The 18,333-nt window shown below is 43.8% G+C and overlaps 1 long non-coding RNA gene across 2 annotated transcripts; it reads left to right on the top strand.

Annotated features, from left to right (window-relative positions):
• The first annotated feature begins 564 nt into the window (after positions 1-564).
• Positions 565-8,584, top strand: LOC109367905. Of its 2 annotated transcripts, none has more exons than XR_004159989.1 (3): positions 565-3,205; positions 5,010-5,117; positions 6,262-8,584. It is a non-coding gene; the product is annotated as an uncharacterized LOC109367905 (long non-coding RNA). The 2 variants fall into 2 exon arrangements; XR_002115471.2 differs by lacking the exon at positions 5,010-5,117 and adding an exon at positions 4,626-4,762.
• The last annotated feature ends 9,749 nt before the right edge of the window (positions 8,585-18,333 follow it).

Genomic DNA, 18,333 nt, shown 5'->3' with positions numbered 1-18,333 from the left:
TCTTGGCTGGGAGCCATTCACCAGGAGCCTTGCCTTCTCCCAGTTGTGTGCTTGATTCATTTTCTGTTTTATCTTCTATTTCTTCCTTCTGAAGCATTTACCCCTCAGCAGAAATATTTGCATTACTAATCTATCTCCGGTCTTTTTTACTGCTGCCCATCTATGCAGCACCTGATCTTCTTCCTTATCGCTTTTCTCTTTATTACTTACCCCTAATTTATACAGCACCAGCCTCAAATCTCTACCAGAAACATACTGCAAGGAGAAACAGCCCATCACCTGAGGACTCAATGACTGCAATGGCAGATGGAGAACTGGCATGCAGAGGGATTGACCACCATGCCTGCACTCCTCATCTGCACCACACCAGTGTCATCATCACCCCCAACTGTTACATGATGATGGAGCATGACATTGACAATATCATAGAATCACAGTCAGTAAGGTTGGAAAAGATCACTAAGATTATCTAGTCCAACCTCAATCCATCCCCACCATGCCCACTGACCATGTTCCTCAGTGCTCACAGTTCTCGAACACCTCCAGGAATGGTGACTCGACCACTTCCCTGGGCAGCCTGTGCCAGTGCATAACCACTCCTTCTGAGAATAAATGTTTCCTAATATCCAACCTGCAACTCCCCCAGTGCAACTTCAGGCTATTGCCCCTCATCCTATCACTGTTACCAGCAAGAAGAGGCCAACCCCAACTCGTTGCAACCTCTTTTCAGGGAGTTGTAGAGAGTGATCAAGTCTCCTATGAGCTTCCTACAGACTAAGCAATCTCAGAATATTTTACTTCGCAAGCAGGAGGAGCAAGAGAAGCCCTCTCCCTGCCGACCCACCAGCAGCACTGTCCTCCTGTCCTGCTGCAGGGTCAGATCCTCCACAGGAGCTGCATCCCAGCATGAGCACACTGCAACTCATTCAGCTTTCAAAAATGATTTGCAGAGCACAGTTTTTACTGTTTGACCTTTGGGTCGCAGCCTTTCCCCATTGTGCACACACACCATTCTTCTGCAAAGCAAACAGCCGTTTTTCTTCACTGAAGGGATAAAGGCAAAAATTTACTCCCAGAGAGAAAGGGGAACTTTTCCCATCCTTTTTACTGCCCTTTTGTGATGCTGGCACTAAGCCAACTCGCTGTGTTTTTCCTTTCTTTCCTACAGATTTGTGAATTTTATGGTTTTTTTTTTCCACGCAGCTCCAGAGAAAAAGGATCGCCATGTCTTAACATCCTGTTCACTAAAGCCCTAGAAAGGTGAATCAAATATATGACAGAGAGTTTTATAAGGATTGAATACCCACTGTATCTCAGCACAGTAATAGCCTGTTAAAATTCTCTTTGCTACCATATCTTCAGAAATATGAAAGGAAAATCTTTCAACAGCCTCATTCCCTCTGACTCCAATCTACATCGTGTTGTGAAGGATAGGTGCCAGATAAATGCATTGGTGGAAACAAAGATAAGAAGGATGTGCATCCCATCAACAGTTACATTGCCTGAATTATGTTCTGAGACAGACACAGTGACAATAACAGGACAGTGTTAATAGAGTGAGTGGTTAAATTACCTGCCTGGTATCTTTCAAAGAGATCAAGTTGCATTTCATTGCTGGAGAATTCCTAATCAAGAACAAGTGCATTATCTCAGAATCTTCCGTCTGACAATACAACACAGTGGGCATCTCACAAGAAGAAGTTAATTTAAGTGGTGCCTTTGTGCACTTCACAAAAGGGGTTGGATTGAAAACAGGACGTTGAAGTAATCTCTTTGCTGAAAAACAGAATGATAATTCCAAGAAGCTTTCAATGTTTTGGGTCTATCTGCTCTTGGTATATCTTTAAGACAAAAGATTTGTGCCTAAGGTGCAATTCAACATTTTTGCTTTGATTTCTATTTTTTCATGTTCCCATCAAAGGCACCTGAATCTTTCTTCAACCCACAGCTGGCACATTGGTTTCAAAGCTGGTAGAATTACTTCTAGGCATGATAGAAACTTCTTCCACCTGTCTGCCCTAAGAGCTTCACACCTGCAACTGCCACTCCACCTGGCATTCACTCATTGAGTGTTTGCTCTACATCTTCAGAAAAATAAAATCTACTCAGACGTGCCTTGAACGATGACAGTGTCTCCCCAGAGCACCATGCCCTGAGAAGGGGACTCTTATGAGACCGTGTTACAACTTCCATCAGTGTGCTGTAGGGAATGGAGCAAGTACAGCATTTCTTGTGAAGTCATAGAATCATAGAACCGTTTGAGTTGGAAGAGACCTATGAAGGCCATCTAGACTGACTCCCCTGCAATGAACAGCAACACCTATAGCTCTATTAGATACTCAGAGCCCTGTCCAGCCTGACCTTGAGTCCTAGCCTCCCAAGCAGACAGAGACTGCACTGTGGTCCCACTTCATGTTTAGGGCCTCTCTGATCATCGCTTCATTGGTTTTCATAGGTCTTTGTTCTTGTAGAGTGTTGGTACAAGCTATTTCAGAGATCCTTGGCTAGAGAGAGCAGAAAAAGTAGCCCTTCTTAACCCAGTTTACTTGACAGTTTCCATAACAACTTGACACAGCTATTTATATAGCTGGGAATATCATTTGCGTTTCATCATTTTTAGAACCTTTGTTGCCATATCAACCTAACTGCCATGTAGCAGAGTACAGCCCCATTCAATTCTCTCTTGTTTTCTCAGAAGCTTCTCTCTCAATGAACTGAAATTTAGATGGGCCCCTGAGAGGCCCACATGCCTCTTACTATATTGTTCAATCCCTAATTAAATAGGCTTGTGCCTATGTGACCTATCTGCAGCACAGCAGTAGGCTCCCTGATCTGGTGGGGGCAACCAGCGCATGGCAGGGTGTTGGAGACAGGTGGGATTTAAGGTCTTTTCCAACCTAAGACATTCTGTGATTCTATAAGAACCTGTGATAGGATGGCAAGATGAGGACAGAGCAGACAGTCAGACCAAAAATGATTGCAGATTGCCTACTGTAGCAGAAATGCAAAGTCATGGCTTGGACCAGTGATTGAGCACCTGGTGGGAAAGCAGGGTCCACCCAGGGAAGCTCAGGTGCAAGCAATGCACCAGAGTGAATGGAAGGGATGGAGCCAGGATCCACTCTTTCCAGACCTTATTTAAAGGTTGGCAGTGGAGGTAAGGGTATCTTATTGGAGATCCCTGAGTACTTGAGGCCTTACAAAGGTAAGCATAGTCTTTCTGTTGTTTTTATGTCTATGGTTGCTGTGTTTGAGCATATCCTCACTTGCTGCAGCCTAGGACTTTGCTACTATGCTGTCATTGCTGTGCTTTCCATTGCGTTATAACATTACAGCTATATTTCTTAGTAAGCAAATAATCAGAGGGGTATAGAAGCTGTTGGCTTTTTCTGACATGGATGGGGAGGGAAAGAACTAATCTTGAAATGCTGGTTTCAAAGATTTGGTGTTAGTATTCCTCAGTCAGCATTCTAGAGAGGAGGGCTGAGTGTTGAGGAATGTAGTTTAGTAAGCATCATAGTGATGGTTTGATGGTTGAACTAGATAAGCATAGTGGCCTTTTCCAAGCTTAATGATCCTACCATATTAGGGTTCTATGACCAAAAAGCAGAGTTTGGATGGAAGGTGGCCAGGCACACGGAAGAAAGTCAATGGTAGGAAAGACACTGGGTTTCCTGAAGGGGAAGCGCTCATCAGGTGGCTTCTACATTTCCTCAGGTGAAGTTCAGCCTTGCAAGCATGATCTGTAGCACCAAGTATCCCTTCCAGTCAGATATAATTAATAATAATAGACTTCTACAATGTGCAATATGAACTATCTGTAATCCACCTGACATCTTTGGTTGACTAATGAGGTTCAAATGACCCTTCAGCTGTGCTGCATTTTGTCACTCGCACCCTCAGCTCCTGTCGAGAGATAGCAGGTCTGCTGGCCATGCTCTGATGCTGTCTCAACCTGCTGGGATTGCTGCTTTTGCAAGATACTTCTGTTTGAAATAGATGTCCCCTATCTCCCTTCTTCTTGAGGTTTGATGAAGTTCTACATCCATCTCTGGGGAGGGTGTTCATTTGGCACAGCTTAATACAAATAAGGTGACCAGCTGAAATAGTGCCAGCAAGTTAGACTGTCTTCCATCAGCAGGAATGCACAGGACAGCATTTGTAACAAGTGATTCAGTATTGTTCTGCTCTTATTTGTCTCAGAATTTCTACAGGGCCTCCAGTGAAACTGAGAAGCATGTTAGCTGGGTTCAGCTTTTTGTTCAACACTATAACAGCAGATGGGAACCTCTGCCTCTCTGATGTGTTTTGTCATGTAGCAGTACTAAATACAGACTCTAATGGCTTTATTAATAGCAGCCCTATTATTTTAACATGATGTTCCACCAACTCCTTGGACTGGGGACAATAGGAAATGGCACTTACATGTTTAAATCTGTGGCACACTGTGAACTGTTTGAATCTGCATGATTCATTGTCAGACAGTGTTATGTCAGGCACTGCAGGCGAAAGAAAATAGGCTGTTTATGCATGGTCTATATATGTTCCACACGTAAGCCATATGAAATGCACCCTGTCCTCCTGTTGATTGAAGAAGCCATAAATGAGCTCTGCCTATCTTTTAGGACATTCTTGGTAGGATCTTGGAAATTACCAGCCTGGTGCCTCTAACTGTGACCTCAGACAGTGCTGGGAGCATTCTTTGCTTGTCTGCAGGCACCTGGAGGATGGGAAACTGGCTGCTGGAAAGAAATGGCTTTAGGTATGTCCTAGAAGAGATCAATCGAGTGCTAAACCCAGCCAACACTTCATCAAGACCAAAAAGCTGGGGAGGTTTTTTTTGTTTTGTTTATTTTTTTTTTCCACATTGACAAGTAGTAGTTTTGCTTTGAGAAATCTGGGAAGCTCTGGAATTTTGAGACTTGCACTGTTCACGTTTCCCCTAACATCTGCCGTTGGCTGATCAGTGTTCAGAGTCTTCTATTTTTTTTTTCTCCTCTCTCCCCTAGGGCCTGCTTGATTTGCAGCATCATTCCCACTATTTATAGTCATTGAATTCAAGAGAAAATTTGGCACTTGAAAAATTGTACCCTGAAACCACTACTCTTCACACCAAAGTAAGCATTCCCAAAGCTGACATGCCCTGGAAGTTGTGGCTCGCAATGCAAATGGATAAATGTATGATTCTTTTCCATGACATTTGCTTTATTCAGACTGCACCTCCAGTCTGTAACAGAAATGTCCTAAGAACATGGCTGTAATGCTTCCTTCAGTATCCTTACCCCACATAGAAAAACCCCTTTCTCTGACAGCCTGTCCTTGGAAGAGGCTGAAGCAGAGACTGACTATGCTGCTGAGAACACCCCTGTGAAACACTGAAATCCTTCATATCCAAATTAGGGTTTCTTCAAAAGCCAAACAATGCTTGCATACTAGAACAAAGCACATCTGATAAAACTTTTCAGCATGTTCCCCTGTAATTCCCAGCCTGGCAACATGCTTCGTCTCTATTACTATTAAAAGCGTCTCATTCTCTACTCGTTGCTTTCAGTATGAAATCAGACCTTACACACAGTACCTCTTTTTTGACTTGTCTGCAGAAAATAATTCTCAATTTACATTCATATGACAGTTTTAGGCATTGGTTTGAAGAGGAGTCCATTTGTCTGAAAGCTGCGATAAAATCACTGCCTTTTCCCCATCTCTCAAAGGCAGACAGCTTTCTGCTCTGAGCACCTTGCTTTATCACCACTTAATACAGCTTTTCCTCGTCTCCAAGCCCTGCTCCTGAAATTGGGTCCAATCTGAAGGCATCATCTCCTGGGGAGCCCTGCCCAGCCTCTTTCCTGCCAAAAGCACAACCTCTCCTTTGCCCTTTGAGCACCAGGTGGACTCTGTATCTTCAGTTTTTCCTCTACCTCAGACAAAGAGAGGGGGGAAAAAAAAAAAATCACGCTCCACATGCCAAGGCAGGGGCTGGTTCATTCTAATGTGATCCATCCCATTTATTTTATAGCACTTTAATGCCTCTCTTGGTTGTCTCGCTACACAGACTTCAGGCAGAGTGGAGCCATGTTACTTAGCAACTCGTAGTACACATGACAAAATTAACCCAAACAGTTCTGTTTATTAACTCTTAACAAGGAGCAAACAAAACAGCAACAAGAGGGTTTCACAATAAGTATGCTTTCCATTTTGGGCACGTTACTAATATTACAGATGACAATGCTAACTTGGTTGTTCTGTGGGTTTTGTCTTTAGCCCTTTTGTGAAGCCCTATTTGAAGCACTGAAGTCTCTCCCACCCAGCCCTCCCTATGTCTGATGCTTTTATAATGGAAAAAATACAGATAATAATAGAAAACTAAAAGACAACTGGAAGTAATGAGCTCTACCTTATGCTTGCTTCTTTGTCCTGTGAAGCCCAGGTCTGGAGGCATAGATGTAAATGCCATTATGAGTCTCTTCCAAGAGCTGGGGCAAATTGCAAGGATGAGGTTTTCAATGTTGTGATTTAGACCAAATTCTTCAGAAAATCTGACTGTGAGTTACATGCCCCTATTCGCCATCCTTTGAAGAAGGCTTAATTTGGAAGAAAAAAAAAGTTTAAGTAACCAAGTAATTCACAGTGGCTTCAGCAACTACTGAGAAACTGAAGATCTGATATCTCAGGAGGTGTGAGGAAGATCTGTGCCAAATGTCACTTATGGAATATGTTGGTTTAAGTTCATCATAAAATAAAAAAAAAAGCTAATTTTTTTTTTGTATCATTTTATATTGGTACAGTACCTGCCTTTGGGATTTTTTTTAAAGATTTGAATTTGCTTTTCAAAAACATGAATGCTGCCAAGTTTTACTAAAGGACAAGAGCCTGCTGCCTTGCTGTCCCAGGGGATTTGGATGAAAGGCTCCTGCCAAGAATTTCAGCCTTAGGAGAGACTTCTGCAAGATTATTTCCAGATATGAAACCCTTTTCCTGCTGTGCTGTTGAGCCCTCCCTGTCCAACATTTCATGGTGACTGCTGATAATGAGAGCGCAAAGGCCTCCCTCCCAACCATTAACTACAACAGCTGATCCAAGCAGTGCTTTCCGGCTTTTATGGAGAAGAATGAGTGACTTGTGCGTTCTTGTGAGAAACTATTTAGACACCAGATCCAGCACCTATAGGTTTTTATGGAAACAGAATGTAGATTCTTATCAGCCTCCATTTATTTTGCAAGTAATGACAAATGAATTCCTTAGAAACTCACTCCTGGCAATCCCAGAGCACAGAATTGCGTGGCTTTGAAAATGCTTCGAGGCATGGTGGTCAGAGGCACGTACTCTGAGGGCCACACTCTGCCTGATGCCAGCTGCAGAAGATGTTGCCAGGATGCTAGAGGAGAGAATGAGAGTGTGATGGATGGGGAAGGACCACCACAACGATCAGGCTTCTTGATAGTTGATATATATTGTGAGGTGTGAGCTGGAAGGATACTCAGTGTGGGGTGGTGTAAGTAAGTAGTTAGACTTTCAGAGCCTGATAAGATTGCTTATCTTATCTAGGCCATCTTCTGTCTAATGTAGGAATTTTTCCTTTTTGTACATTTTCCAATATGTTAAAGCTCACTGGATGTAAGCATTTCCCATAGGAAGTCCTTCACAAGTGACTTGCTTTCCCTGCCAGGAGCTCTCGCAGTCTGCAACTAGAGCCCTGCAGACAGATCTTCTCGATAGGAAAAGAGAAGTAGGTCCCAATATACAGGGGATTCCTGCTAAAACTGGCCTGCAGCCTTGCTCACCTCCCACCCAGCATTCTGGCAAATTCTTCCAAGGCTCCCTGAGCAGACATTTCTCCTTTCATCAGCACTGAGTGCAGAGGGGAAGCAGTCAATCCAGGAAGGCACAAAGCAGTAAGTCAACCTATTTATACTTAACAAGAGTCAGGCACCTTCCCCTCCTACAGTGCCTGTTCACACTCATTTACTATGTGACCTATGGGCTCTTCGTGCTCTGCTCCAGCCATTTCTGTGCACCCCCTTATAACCCTGCTACTAGGGACTGTGAGATCCCAGGCACAATAAAACAGCTTCTAATAAAGGTTTATACAATTCAAGCCTCTCCTGGCTTGAAAAGCAGCTGTAGCCTCAGCTCAGAAGGATACTGGCAAGTTCATGCTCTCTCATCAAACCCATCTTGTGAACTTTGCGTAGAGCATGGATGTTGATGCCACCCGGGGCCCCTTAATGCTCTGCTCATTGCAGAACTCATTCAGGTGAAAAGCCCTAGATCAGTAAGAATTATTCCCCTGAGAGGCTGAGTAGATTATTCTCCTCCACCCCTTTCCCCTCTTTTCCTCTCTTTGTTCCAGAGCACTGGTCAGCCCCTGGCTCACCACCCTCGCACACGTGCATGCACAACCAAGCCAAGAAAGGAAATGAATCATTTGTAATGGGTGATCACGGCTGTAGGATTCTTATCTTGAACATGAACGTGCAAATCTTCAGGAGCTACGCAGAGCCTGGCAAAGCAAAAGAAACCTTGGCCAGCTTAGGGATTTGAAAATAAGATTTTCTGGGGGGTAGAAACCAGTCTGGTTTCTCATTCATCAGGATCTTCTTCACAAAAAAAAAAAAAAAGCCAAATAACCCATAATATCAACTATTTCAACTGCAAAATATGCACACTGGGAACAGGGAGGTGGGAAAATCCTACCAGATCAGGAACTCCAGGTAGGATATTCTCTGTGCTGTGGGCTTCAAGGGTCTTTCAGCTTCCCAAAGGCTGCAGCCGTTGTATCAAATTGGATTACATGGGGAAGAATTCCTGATCTCAATGTCATTTGGCTGTGGTTGCTGCCTACAAGCCAACGCTCTAAAATCCTACAGGTCCTCTGAGAACTTAAAGCTTCTCAAGGCAAAATTAATTAAGAAGTAATGAACTGAGCTTTTGATACCACAGTGGAAGTGTTGCTGCAGGCGCAAACACCAAGAGAAGGGTGCTTTCTACTGATTTTTAATTAGAATTTAATAGTGCCCTGAAGTTACATCTCTCGTTATATTAAAAAAAAAGCTTACCTAGTTCTATGTGATGAACAACTCAAATTAGATTTTAACATATGCAAATAACTGGTCTGAGAGATCTGTGTGGGAGTAATAGAGATAGGACAGGTTAAATCCTTGACCCTTCACAGTTGATTTTTCTTTAACTGATCCATCAGCTGGTTTGTTTGCAATTAAGCGTTAGAATTAATGGAGTTTAAAGAAAGCCCTGGAAAGCCATGTGAAATGCAGGCACTGAGCACTTCAGCTGAGGTAAATTAACACAACCCATTGACTTTAACTGCATTAACTACAGCACTGGAGTGTGCAGAGCTTAACTGAATGCAATGTTCCCCAGTCACGGCCAGTGCTGAGGTCCCACTTACACAGAATAGCCTCTTGCTCTCCGAGATGTCCCATTAGGTAATCAGAGCTGAGCATGTATAAGCCTGAAGGATTCTGCCCATAAAGTCATCCAGATTGCTCAGAATAGAGCATGTCGGGGTAACTCCAAGGGTGACTTGGCCAACAAAGTTTGTGGCCCCAAGGCATTTGCAGATATGCTGCCACTGATAGCATCAAGAAACCCTGCTGGGTCTGGCCTCAGAAGGGCTGCCAGGACAGGAGGCCAGCAGAGAGCTGCATCTCATCTTGAGTAACCAGTGCCTTCCTCTGAGCTGAAAGGAATAGGATATTATTTATACCACGGAGATGGAAATGATCCTCTCTCTTTGGTGTGCTGCGCTTTTCTTACTAGACTTCTCTCAACAAATCTCCTCCACAAGACAAACCATGTTATGCAATGCTAAATAGTAAGATTAAATACTGTGATGATTCCCCTTGGATGATCCTGCCTAGTGAAGATACCACTTCACTGCTTTGCTGAGCTATTTTATAATGAAGGCAAAATTCTGTCCTCACCTCACAATATCTGATGGCGATGGAGCTTTCACTCAGCTAAGCAGGAGGGAGAAGAGTTTACATGACCCATAAAATCACACCTCCTTCTCAAAAAACAGGAGCATTTGGGTGCCTAATATAAGCGCCACAGTTGTTTTTCTCCACTGGCTGTACAAAAGCCTTGCAGTTGTGAAGAATCAGTGACTTGAGTTGCTTATAGATCTCTTGCAGCTGCATGCTGCGGTCGTCTTTGCTCAGTATCAGCAGTGGGCTGGATGCAGCCCATAAGCTCTGGTGTGCCACGCTCAGTGGTCTTGTCTCTACAGTTCCCTAATCCTTAGGACTTCATTAAGCACTAGGGGAGAAATAAAAAGTGGTGCTTGTTGTGGTTTGGGCATTTTTCCTTGCTTCTTTTTAATTAAACAAGAATTTAAAGGCAGCGTAGAAAGGCCATGCCAAGAAACTCTACTCTTCTTTACCAGTTCTGTGTTAGTTAAGCACTGATTCTGCAACTACTCAAAAGCAAGTCTGCATTTTCTCTTCAAAGAGACCATGGTCTGTTGAGGAGGTTTCTCTTTACATTCAGGAGGAAACCCTGTTTCTACCCTAACCTATCCATGGGGTATAGCATGGGGACACTTGTTAATACAGCTTATATCTAGGCCACAGTAAGGCTTTCATGTGACCCACTGCAGGTAGTGTTCCCAAAGACAAAGACTATGGAGGGGTGAGGGTTTCGGTTCCATGCAGGATGGGGATAAGGGCAGAATGTTTCTAGGTTTGACGGGATCCTGTGCATTCAGTCTGCTTCTGAAGCTGGTGTGGTGCTGCATCCGGCCACGTGATGTGTGGATCTTTTCCCTACTTGGGATCCTGTTACATTTGTACATATCGCCATCTGTTATCTACTATAAAATGATGCCAATTCCAAGCAGGTCTCTTTTGTGACATCCCATGGAACTGTTTAGGGACAAAATAACCGAGCGCATGTAGCAGATCTACTGCAAAGACCTCTGATGAAATCTTGGCTTTGTGGGAATCCAGGGAAAGGCTTTCCCATTTTTCTCAGGAGACAGGATATTACTCATAAGTACTAGAAGGACTTTTAACTTTCCCTGGACTCCCTTTCTTGAGGCATATTTTGCTTTTGCAGGCATGGGACTTTTCCTCTCCATGGTCAGACTTCGTGCAGGAGGCAAGGCAGTGCCTTCTTCTCAGAGCCTCTTTGTCATCTCCATTTTTAAATCAACACATACTAGCACCAGAATTGTTTGCTTGCCCAGTTGTTTTAATCTTCAAGGTCCCAGATCACCCCTCCGACACCTCACCCAGCAGTTCTTGCCTGTTTTGTATTTTACTCTTGCTAGGCCCCACAGGAAAAACTATTTCCAATGAAATAAGGGTCATCCCAGTAAGCAGAATTGGTAGCAACATCAGAATGGTCATCGTGAGCTCCTTGGGTCTGGAAAAAGAGGCGGGAATAAATTTGGGTTTGGGCCACTCTCCTGTGGCAAGACTAGCTGGGAACAGTCATGGGTAAATCCTTCTCTTTTGGTGTTTATCAGGACCTCTTGTCATTGGTTTGTACTTTCTCCTTAGCTCAGTTACAAGCCCAGGGAGAATGTATGGGAGCTTGACAGGTAGGTAATGATAACAGCTCCTTTGCGATTACTCCGTGTCACCCCCAGCACGATGTGTTTAGAGAGTGTCTTGAGTGGGTGTTGTTTCAGATGAACAAAGCAGCTCCTCAAGCAGTTTTATGGCTTCGTAATTTATTTACCAAGGCAAACTCAGGTCAGTCACACTATCTATTTCTTTTTTAATGAGGTGCTGTTTATTTTTTGCTCTCATTTTCTGGATGGATTGAGACACAAGGAGGTCAAACAACTTCTCCCTGAAGTCTCTAGGGCTTCCAAAGCTAAGTCATTCTGCCTTTTAATGTGTTAAGCACAGAGCTTGACATGAAGTCAGGGGATCTGCAAACATGTCTAAAGGTCCTTAAAAATCTTCCTAATGAGAAGCCTTCATTAAAACTTTGGCATTCTCTCCATTACTGTTTTACCATCTGTGCAGCTCCTCTTGCATCAGTTGGGTCTCACTATAGCTGAGGTGATCTGAGGATACTTTTTGGGAAAGGTCTGCATAGAAATACTTTTCAATAGCTCTGATCTAGACAAATTCAGAAACTATTTTTCAAGTCTGAAATAGCAGCTCCCAAGCTTAGCCTTTAGATTTCTATTTCAGACCAGCCAAGGTCTGGATGCTTTTTTTTCTGTCCAAATAAACTGGAGGCCCTAATAAACTGTACTGACTCTCTTTCTACCCCTTGCCTCCACTTTAAAATTAGTGTGGAATTAAGTAGAATGTGGAATTAAGAGATTCTTTGACGGAGCATGGAAGTTAACTATTCAGAGGCTTTTTCTTTTCCCCTGTCCTTTTACAAAATAGGTCAGACCCAATCTAAAACTACAAAAAATATATATATACCCCATAGACCAAGGTTGGAGACAGACGTGGGACTGGATGGTGCCTTCTGACCCAGTTCTTGTTTCAGGTTTCATGTGAGGTAGTTCTAGTTTTTCCCCATGGACATCTCAGCTCTGTGTCAGCAGTTAAGATGTTTGCAGACTTTGCAGGTGGCCCTTGGTGTCCTTTCTCCCCTGTTTCAGGGACATGCCCAAACAAGCAGGTTCCGCAAGAGCTGAGTAGGGGGCTCTCAGCCTCTCCTGCTGGAGCTGGTCCAGTTTGTGCTGCTAGTTAGCTGTTCACTGGAGCAGGAACCTGTAACCAGGCTTTCCCACATCGCACACATGGGTGTCCTGGCTTTGGGGCTGGAGAGTTCATCTTTCACTTTTTCTATCTGGTCCAGTGAATGTTTAACTATTTATACAACATGGTACAACTTCTGCAAGAGACTTTGAGACTAAACTCCAATCTAACAGTTGGATGTGCGCTCATTTTTCCAGGACATGGGAATCATAGAAATCACAGAATCATTAAGGTTGGAAAAGAGCACTGAGATAATCTGTGAACTGAGAACCATCAAATGGAAGTTCAGTCTAGTTTTCCAAGTTGGGAGAAGGTGGAAACCAGTGTCATCTGTGTTTGGTGTAAATTACTGATGAGTTCGAAAACGCTTATGTGACCCAGCCATCTGTAGACCTTCATGGGCCCTATAAATTTGGATGATTAAATCTTAGGCACATCAGAAGAGATGCCAGGCTTCCCATTTGTTTACATGGCCCAGGAAGTCATCACGCCAATTTAGGCAAGATCAACCCATCCAAGCCAAGATTTGGGGTGCTTTGCCTATAGGAACATGTCAGAAATGCAGCCAGGTACCCCTGTGTAGAGTTAGTCTCAAAGCAGCAGTTAAGATACCTACCTGCATTTATGGAGTTATTGCACAACAGGAAAATATCACTAAGCTGTAGAAATGCTATCCAACTGATTGGGAATATATAGTTAACACCAAGATGTAAAAGTATACGCATGCTACCAGAAGTACGGCTTTCCTGCAGCACAGCCTTTGCTTAGGTTGCATATTGCAGGAAGAGATTTTATTAGGGCTCATTAAACTTTAAAGCCTTAATGGTATCTTCTGGATTGCCTGATGGGTATAAAAAGGAGATCTTGTCAAACCAGGAGTGCAACAAGCAAAAGGCAGCCTGTGCTGCAATGCTTGCGGCTTGGGCTGTGGGGCATCTGCAGGCTTAGCATGACATCGTCTGGCGAGAGGTGGAATGGGGCCTCCTGTGCAAGGCTGAGCATCTCCGGGCTGGCAGCAGCTGAGCAGAGAAGTGGAAATGATCACACAGCCGTGGGACAGGGCTGCTGGCTGGGTAACAATAGAAGCCAAGAATTCAGCTGTAAAAGTGGTGTATTTTAGGGGCGCCAGGGATGGAATTAACAAAAGTCCTTAAGGGTGCAGTTGCATATCTCAAACTCACTCTCCTCAGATGCTGAAGGTCTAAGAGCACTCTGTCCTCTGTCTCACTGAGCTGAACACCCACAACAGTAATCTGAAGCCATGCATGCTGCTATCCAGGTCAGGGAGACAGCACAAGAGCTCATTCGCCTGACTCACCAATTTCCTTGCCAAGCGAGCATGAAATTTTCATGACACTGCAAAGTAGCTGAGCCACAGTCTCTTAAATGTCACCACTGAGAGATTTTTTACTTAGGAAGCACCCTGAAATGCTGGTTTGCTTTTAGGATTCAGGATTCTTTATTTATTTATTTCATGTTGGTATTGCTGCTGGTTTGGGGAAAATATATTGGTTGAGTAGGGAAAAACAAAGTCTCTACAAAATCTTAAGTGGAATGGCAGCACTATCAGCTCTGTATTGAAATTCCTAGGACAAATCATAGGAAGATTATGCATGATTGTGATGTTAAGCTTGTCCATGGGCCATGGAAGCAGTTTCCAGTCTTTGAGATGCAGTCCCTACCAGCCCACACTGGTACAACCAGTGCCAATTGTTCAGATGGAGCCACTGTTCTCCAGGGAGTGCTGAACATCTGTCCAAAACCTTTTTAATAGCAGCTTAAAGTGGCCTCCTACAGTCATTCACAACTTTGCTTTTTTTTTTTTCCCCCATTAAGTTTGCATCCATTGTATTTCAGTAGTCACCAAAATGTTAATGGAAGGTATGAACAGCCCAAGCAGTGATCATTTTCAATGCATCAGAGGAGAGCACCAAATGTCTTCAAAGTCTAAATGCTGGCAGTGCTTGTCACAACTTTTTCTTCTCATTAGCTCAGATGATAACCATGGAAATATGTGAAACCTTTCTCTGTGTCATGCTTTTCATGGTGTAATACTCATAAGTGACCCCTGTCTCAGACATCTTCCCTGACAGAATTGAGCAGATTCCAAGACCAAGGGGATCTATAATGCTGGGGAGTGGAGAAAGGGCAAAGATTGAAGCCTCATGCTTACGTTGTTTCAACTGGCAGGACAGGTTAGACTCTAAAAAACAAATGTTGCTCTGTGTTTCATAGCCCGTTTCATAGAGGAATTCCTTGTTATTCCTGTTATGGCAATAGCACTCAAACCATGTTATGAAATGTCCATAGCGCTCAACAGGTACCATGTGCTCTGCAGAACCTGAAGCATCATCCCTTGTGAGTTCTCATTTCCCCACTCCCTTGGCCAATGGTGGGTGGGACAGTTTTCCTCTGTTCTACAGAGATGGTTTCTTCTGGACATGGCATAGCAGGAGATTTGTCAAAGGACATATCTTCAGGATGACATTCTATCTGTAGGACCATTATGTACGGTCCTAAATTCCTCTGGTTTGAGACGTTCATAGCAAAAGTCATCTATCAGCTAGATGATAAATGATCTAATTGATCTTTGAAGTACAAGATACTTCAAAACCACTTATTGTGAACTGAGTCTTGCTTTTAGCTCAGTGGAGCACAAACTGGGTTTCTTTATTGTTCAGATGCGCAATATCTTAGTCACATTGTTTTTTTTCCAACATGGAAGCAACTAAATTCCTTCAAATAGAGGTTTGAGGTACAGCCTGCAAAGTCCAGACATGTCTGAATTTGCCTCTCTCAAACTCTTTGATAATTTTCTCTACCCTTGAGTAACTCAAATAGCTTTACAAAGAATGGCCTAAAAATAAAAATAAAAACTAAAAAAAAAAGAAAAAAAAAAAAAAAGCAGCAGCAGCTCTCCCTGAGCGTGCGTGCTTTGCTTTGTAAGGTTCCCATCAGATCAGTAGACTGTGACAGCCTTTCTGTGCCACCTCTGAGTCGTCTGCATGAGGAGGCACGAGCTCCCTTCAGCCATGCAGGAACAAGAATAGCTCTGCACAAGTAACAAGCATTTGGAGATGTTTATCGAGTACAACGTGGGTGAAATGTAAATGAGCACCGCCTTGGTGCTCGCACACAGAGCATGCACAGGCTCCTCAGTGCAGCTCCAGGGCCTCTTCATTAAACAGACAAGTAGAAAATTAAAAGCAGCTTGCTGTCAGCAGCAGGGAGCTCTGTTGAGCTGCTTCTGGCCCAGTGTGAGACCTTCTTCCCTGGGGCCTCATGGACTCGGCTGCGCTTCTCAGCCATGGAAACCAAGGGGAGCACAGGCGCCTGCCTTAAGAAGGGCTGCCGTGGTAATCCACCAGTTCCAGGTTAAGAAGTAAAAATTGTCTTTTCTGTCACAAACAGGGCTGTGTGCCCTTTTCAGACCTGGTGACCCCGACAGGCCAGACTGGTGCGGGCTCTCCAACAAGTCAGGGGGCCCTGCCTGAGAACAGAGGGGCAGACACAGACAGGTGGCGGGTTCCCCTCTGACACATGCTTTCCCGGTGACTTTCTCTATTTCCCAGTCAGGCAGAGAAAAGCTAGAAAGCTTCATTTTCATTTTGAAACTCTCCTTATGTGATTCAAATTTTGAGGTCTGCGAAGACAGGACTTTGAGTACAGGAAATTTTCTGAGTCATTGGGAAGGCCACAGGGTGCCACCAAACCAAGTGGTGGAGGGAAAGCCCCCTCAGCTCTCTTGGCATCACTAATGCTCTCCTTCCTCACTTCAGACTGTGGAGGATTCAAGGGAGCGTGGGTGCAAAGAGTTTTGTGTTTCTTATGGGAGCCATCTACACAGTGCTCCTCGCTATTGAGAAAAGTAGGTAGACATTGTCTTATGGAATCATAATCACGGAATTGTTTGAGTTGGGAGGGACTTTTGAAGGCCATCCACCTGCAGTGAGCAGGGACACCTACAGCTCCATCAGGTGCTCAGAGCCCCATCCAGCTTGACCTTGGATGTCTAGGGGTGGGGCATCCACCACCTCACTGGGCAACCTGTTCCAAACCTTTGTCTTGAAAAGGTCCTCTTTAGTACAACATCCAGGTCCCTGCTCAGCCCCGAAGTATGGGATCCCTAGGTTCAACAGTGATTCCTCAGCCCTTCCCACTGAGGCAGCTGGCACAGACGGGCAGCAGTTTGTGTGAAGGGTTTTGTCGCGGGATGTGCAACTTTGCATTGCTGAACTCCCTAGATTGTGGAGTTTTCATATCCGTAAACTTCTCCAACAACTTGCCAGACTCTGGGACTCATTATTCTCACAGTAAAATCTCCTATCTACACTTTCTTTATCTCCACCAACCTTTACTATTCCTCTTCTCCTTTTGGACTGCCTATCCAAAATACCACCACTAAAGAACTCCCTTTGCTTCCTCCACTTTTCCTGTCTTGTCTTTTTGCACCTTGTCTGATTGTAATACCTTCAAGTCTTATCCTGACTTCTTAGAAGAGATGCAGCAATGACTTTTCAGTCTTTAAGTTCCTGCTGCTCTCAGGTGGCTCCATCCAATTCCATCCAACACAGTGTCCATGCTGTGAGTCATGGGATTGCAGCAGCCACTTGCCTGGGTAGCCTTTTGCCTTCATGCAGATGATGACTGTATTCACAATTTTTACATTCTTCCATCATGTACTGTCCTCTGCAACAAACAGAAAGGTCAGTCTCTCAATCTGGTCAACTCCTGACTGCTCTTGACCATCCTGTTACAAAATGAGAGCCAGGACTTTGCAGTCAGAGCTATGCTGTTGGCCACCACAGTGGGATGCTTGTTGGCTTATTGTATTTTTCCCTTTCTCAATTCCATGTTCAATCACTGTTAGTGCTGTGCCCTCCCTTTCCTCTTACCTTCTTGTAAGGCACTCTCAAAACCACAGCTTGTCTCACAAGCACCTTCCCTTGACCCAGATACTATAGCTGACATTTTTTATTACTGTAACAGTGATGTGACTCATGAGCATTTTAGTCAGTCTCACTTGTAGATATTCATGTGAATGCCTACAGATCAGCAAAATTGATCCTGAAAATTCCTAAAACTAGCTGTTCTCACATGAGCATTCGGGTCTTTCTTGTTCTCACTCACCTGGAATTGATAGGAAATAATAGCGTGAATGCAAAAAAGAGGTGGTGATTTTGAGTGCTAGTTTGATACATAAAGGCAAAGCAGAATGACTTGGGAATAAGCAGTAGGTAACCAGCACATTAGGTATGAGGCAATCTGGTTTTGTTTTGCTTGTCTTTTATTCTTTAGGAAGAAGAGTTACATCAGGAATAGAAGAAGAAACAGCTGTCACATACCTACCTGTTTTCAGCAGAGAAATACAGAGCTGCACTAGAGACAGTGACTGAGAAGGTGGCTGTCACACAACTTTGCATGCAGATAGCAACTCAAGAGGACCAAGTGAGGACAAAAATGAGAATTTTTAGTCATTTATATCAGTGCTAGAAAGCTGATATATGCTGAGACAAACAGGAAGTTCCGTTACTTGTGAAAGCATTTGATGCAACTGATGTCTTTGAGAGGTGGTGAAGTGACTTTCCCAATTTTAGTAATAAAACTGTTCATAACGAAGGGCAGAGAGAGTGGTGGTTTTCTA

This window comes from Meleagris gallopavo, chromosome 5, assembly GCF_000146605.3.
Source record: "Meleagris gallopavo isolate NT-WF06-2002-E0010 breed Aviagen turkey brand Nicholas breeding stock chromosome 5, Turkey_5.1, whole genome shotgun sequence".
Classification (NCBI taxonomy): Eukaryota; Metazoa; Chordata; class Aves; order Galliformes; family Phasianidae; genus Meleagris; species Meleagris gallopavo.
This window is presented reverse-complemented; position numbering and strand designations above follow the sequence as displayed.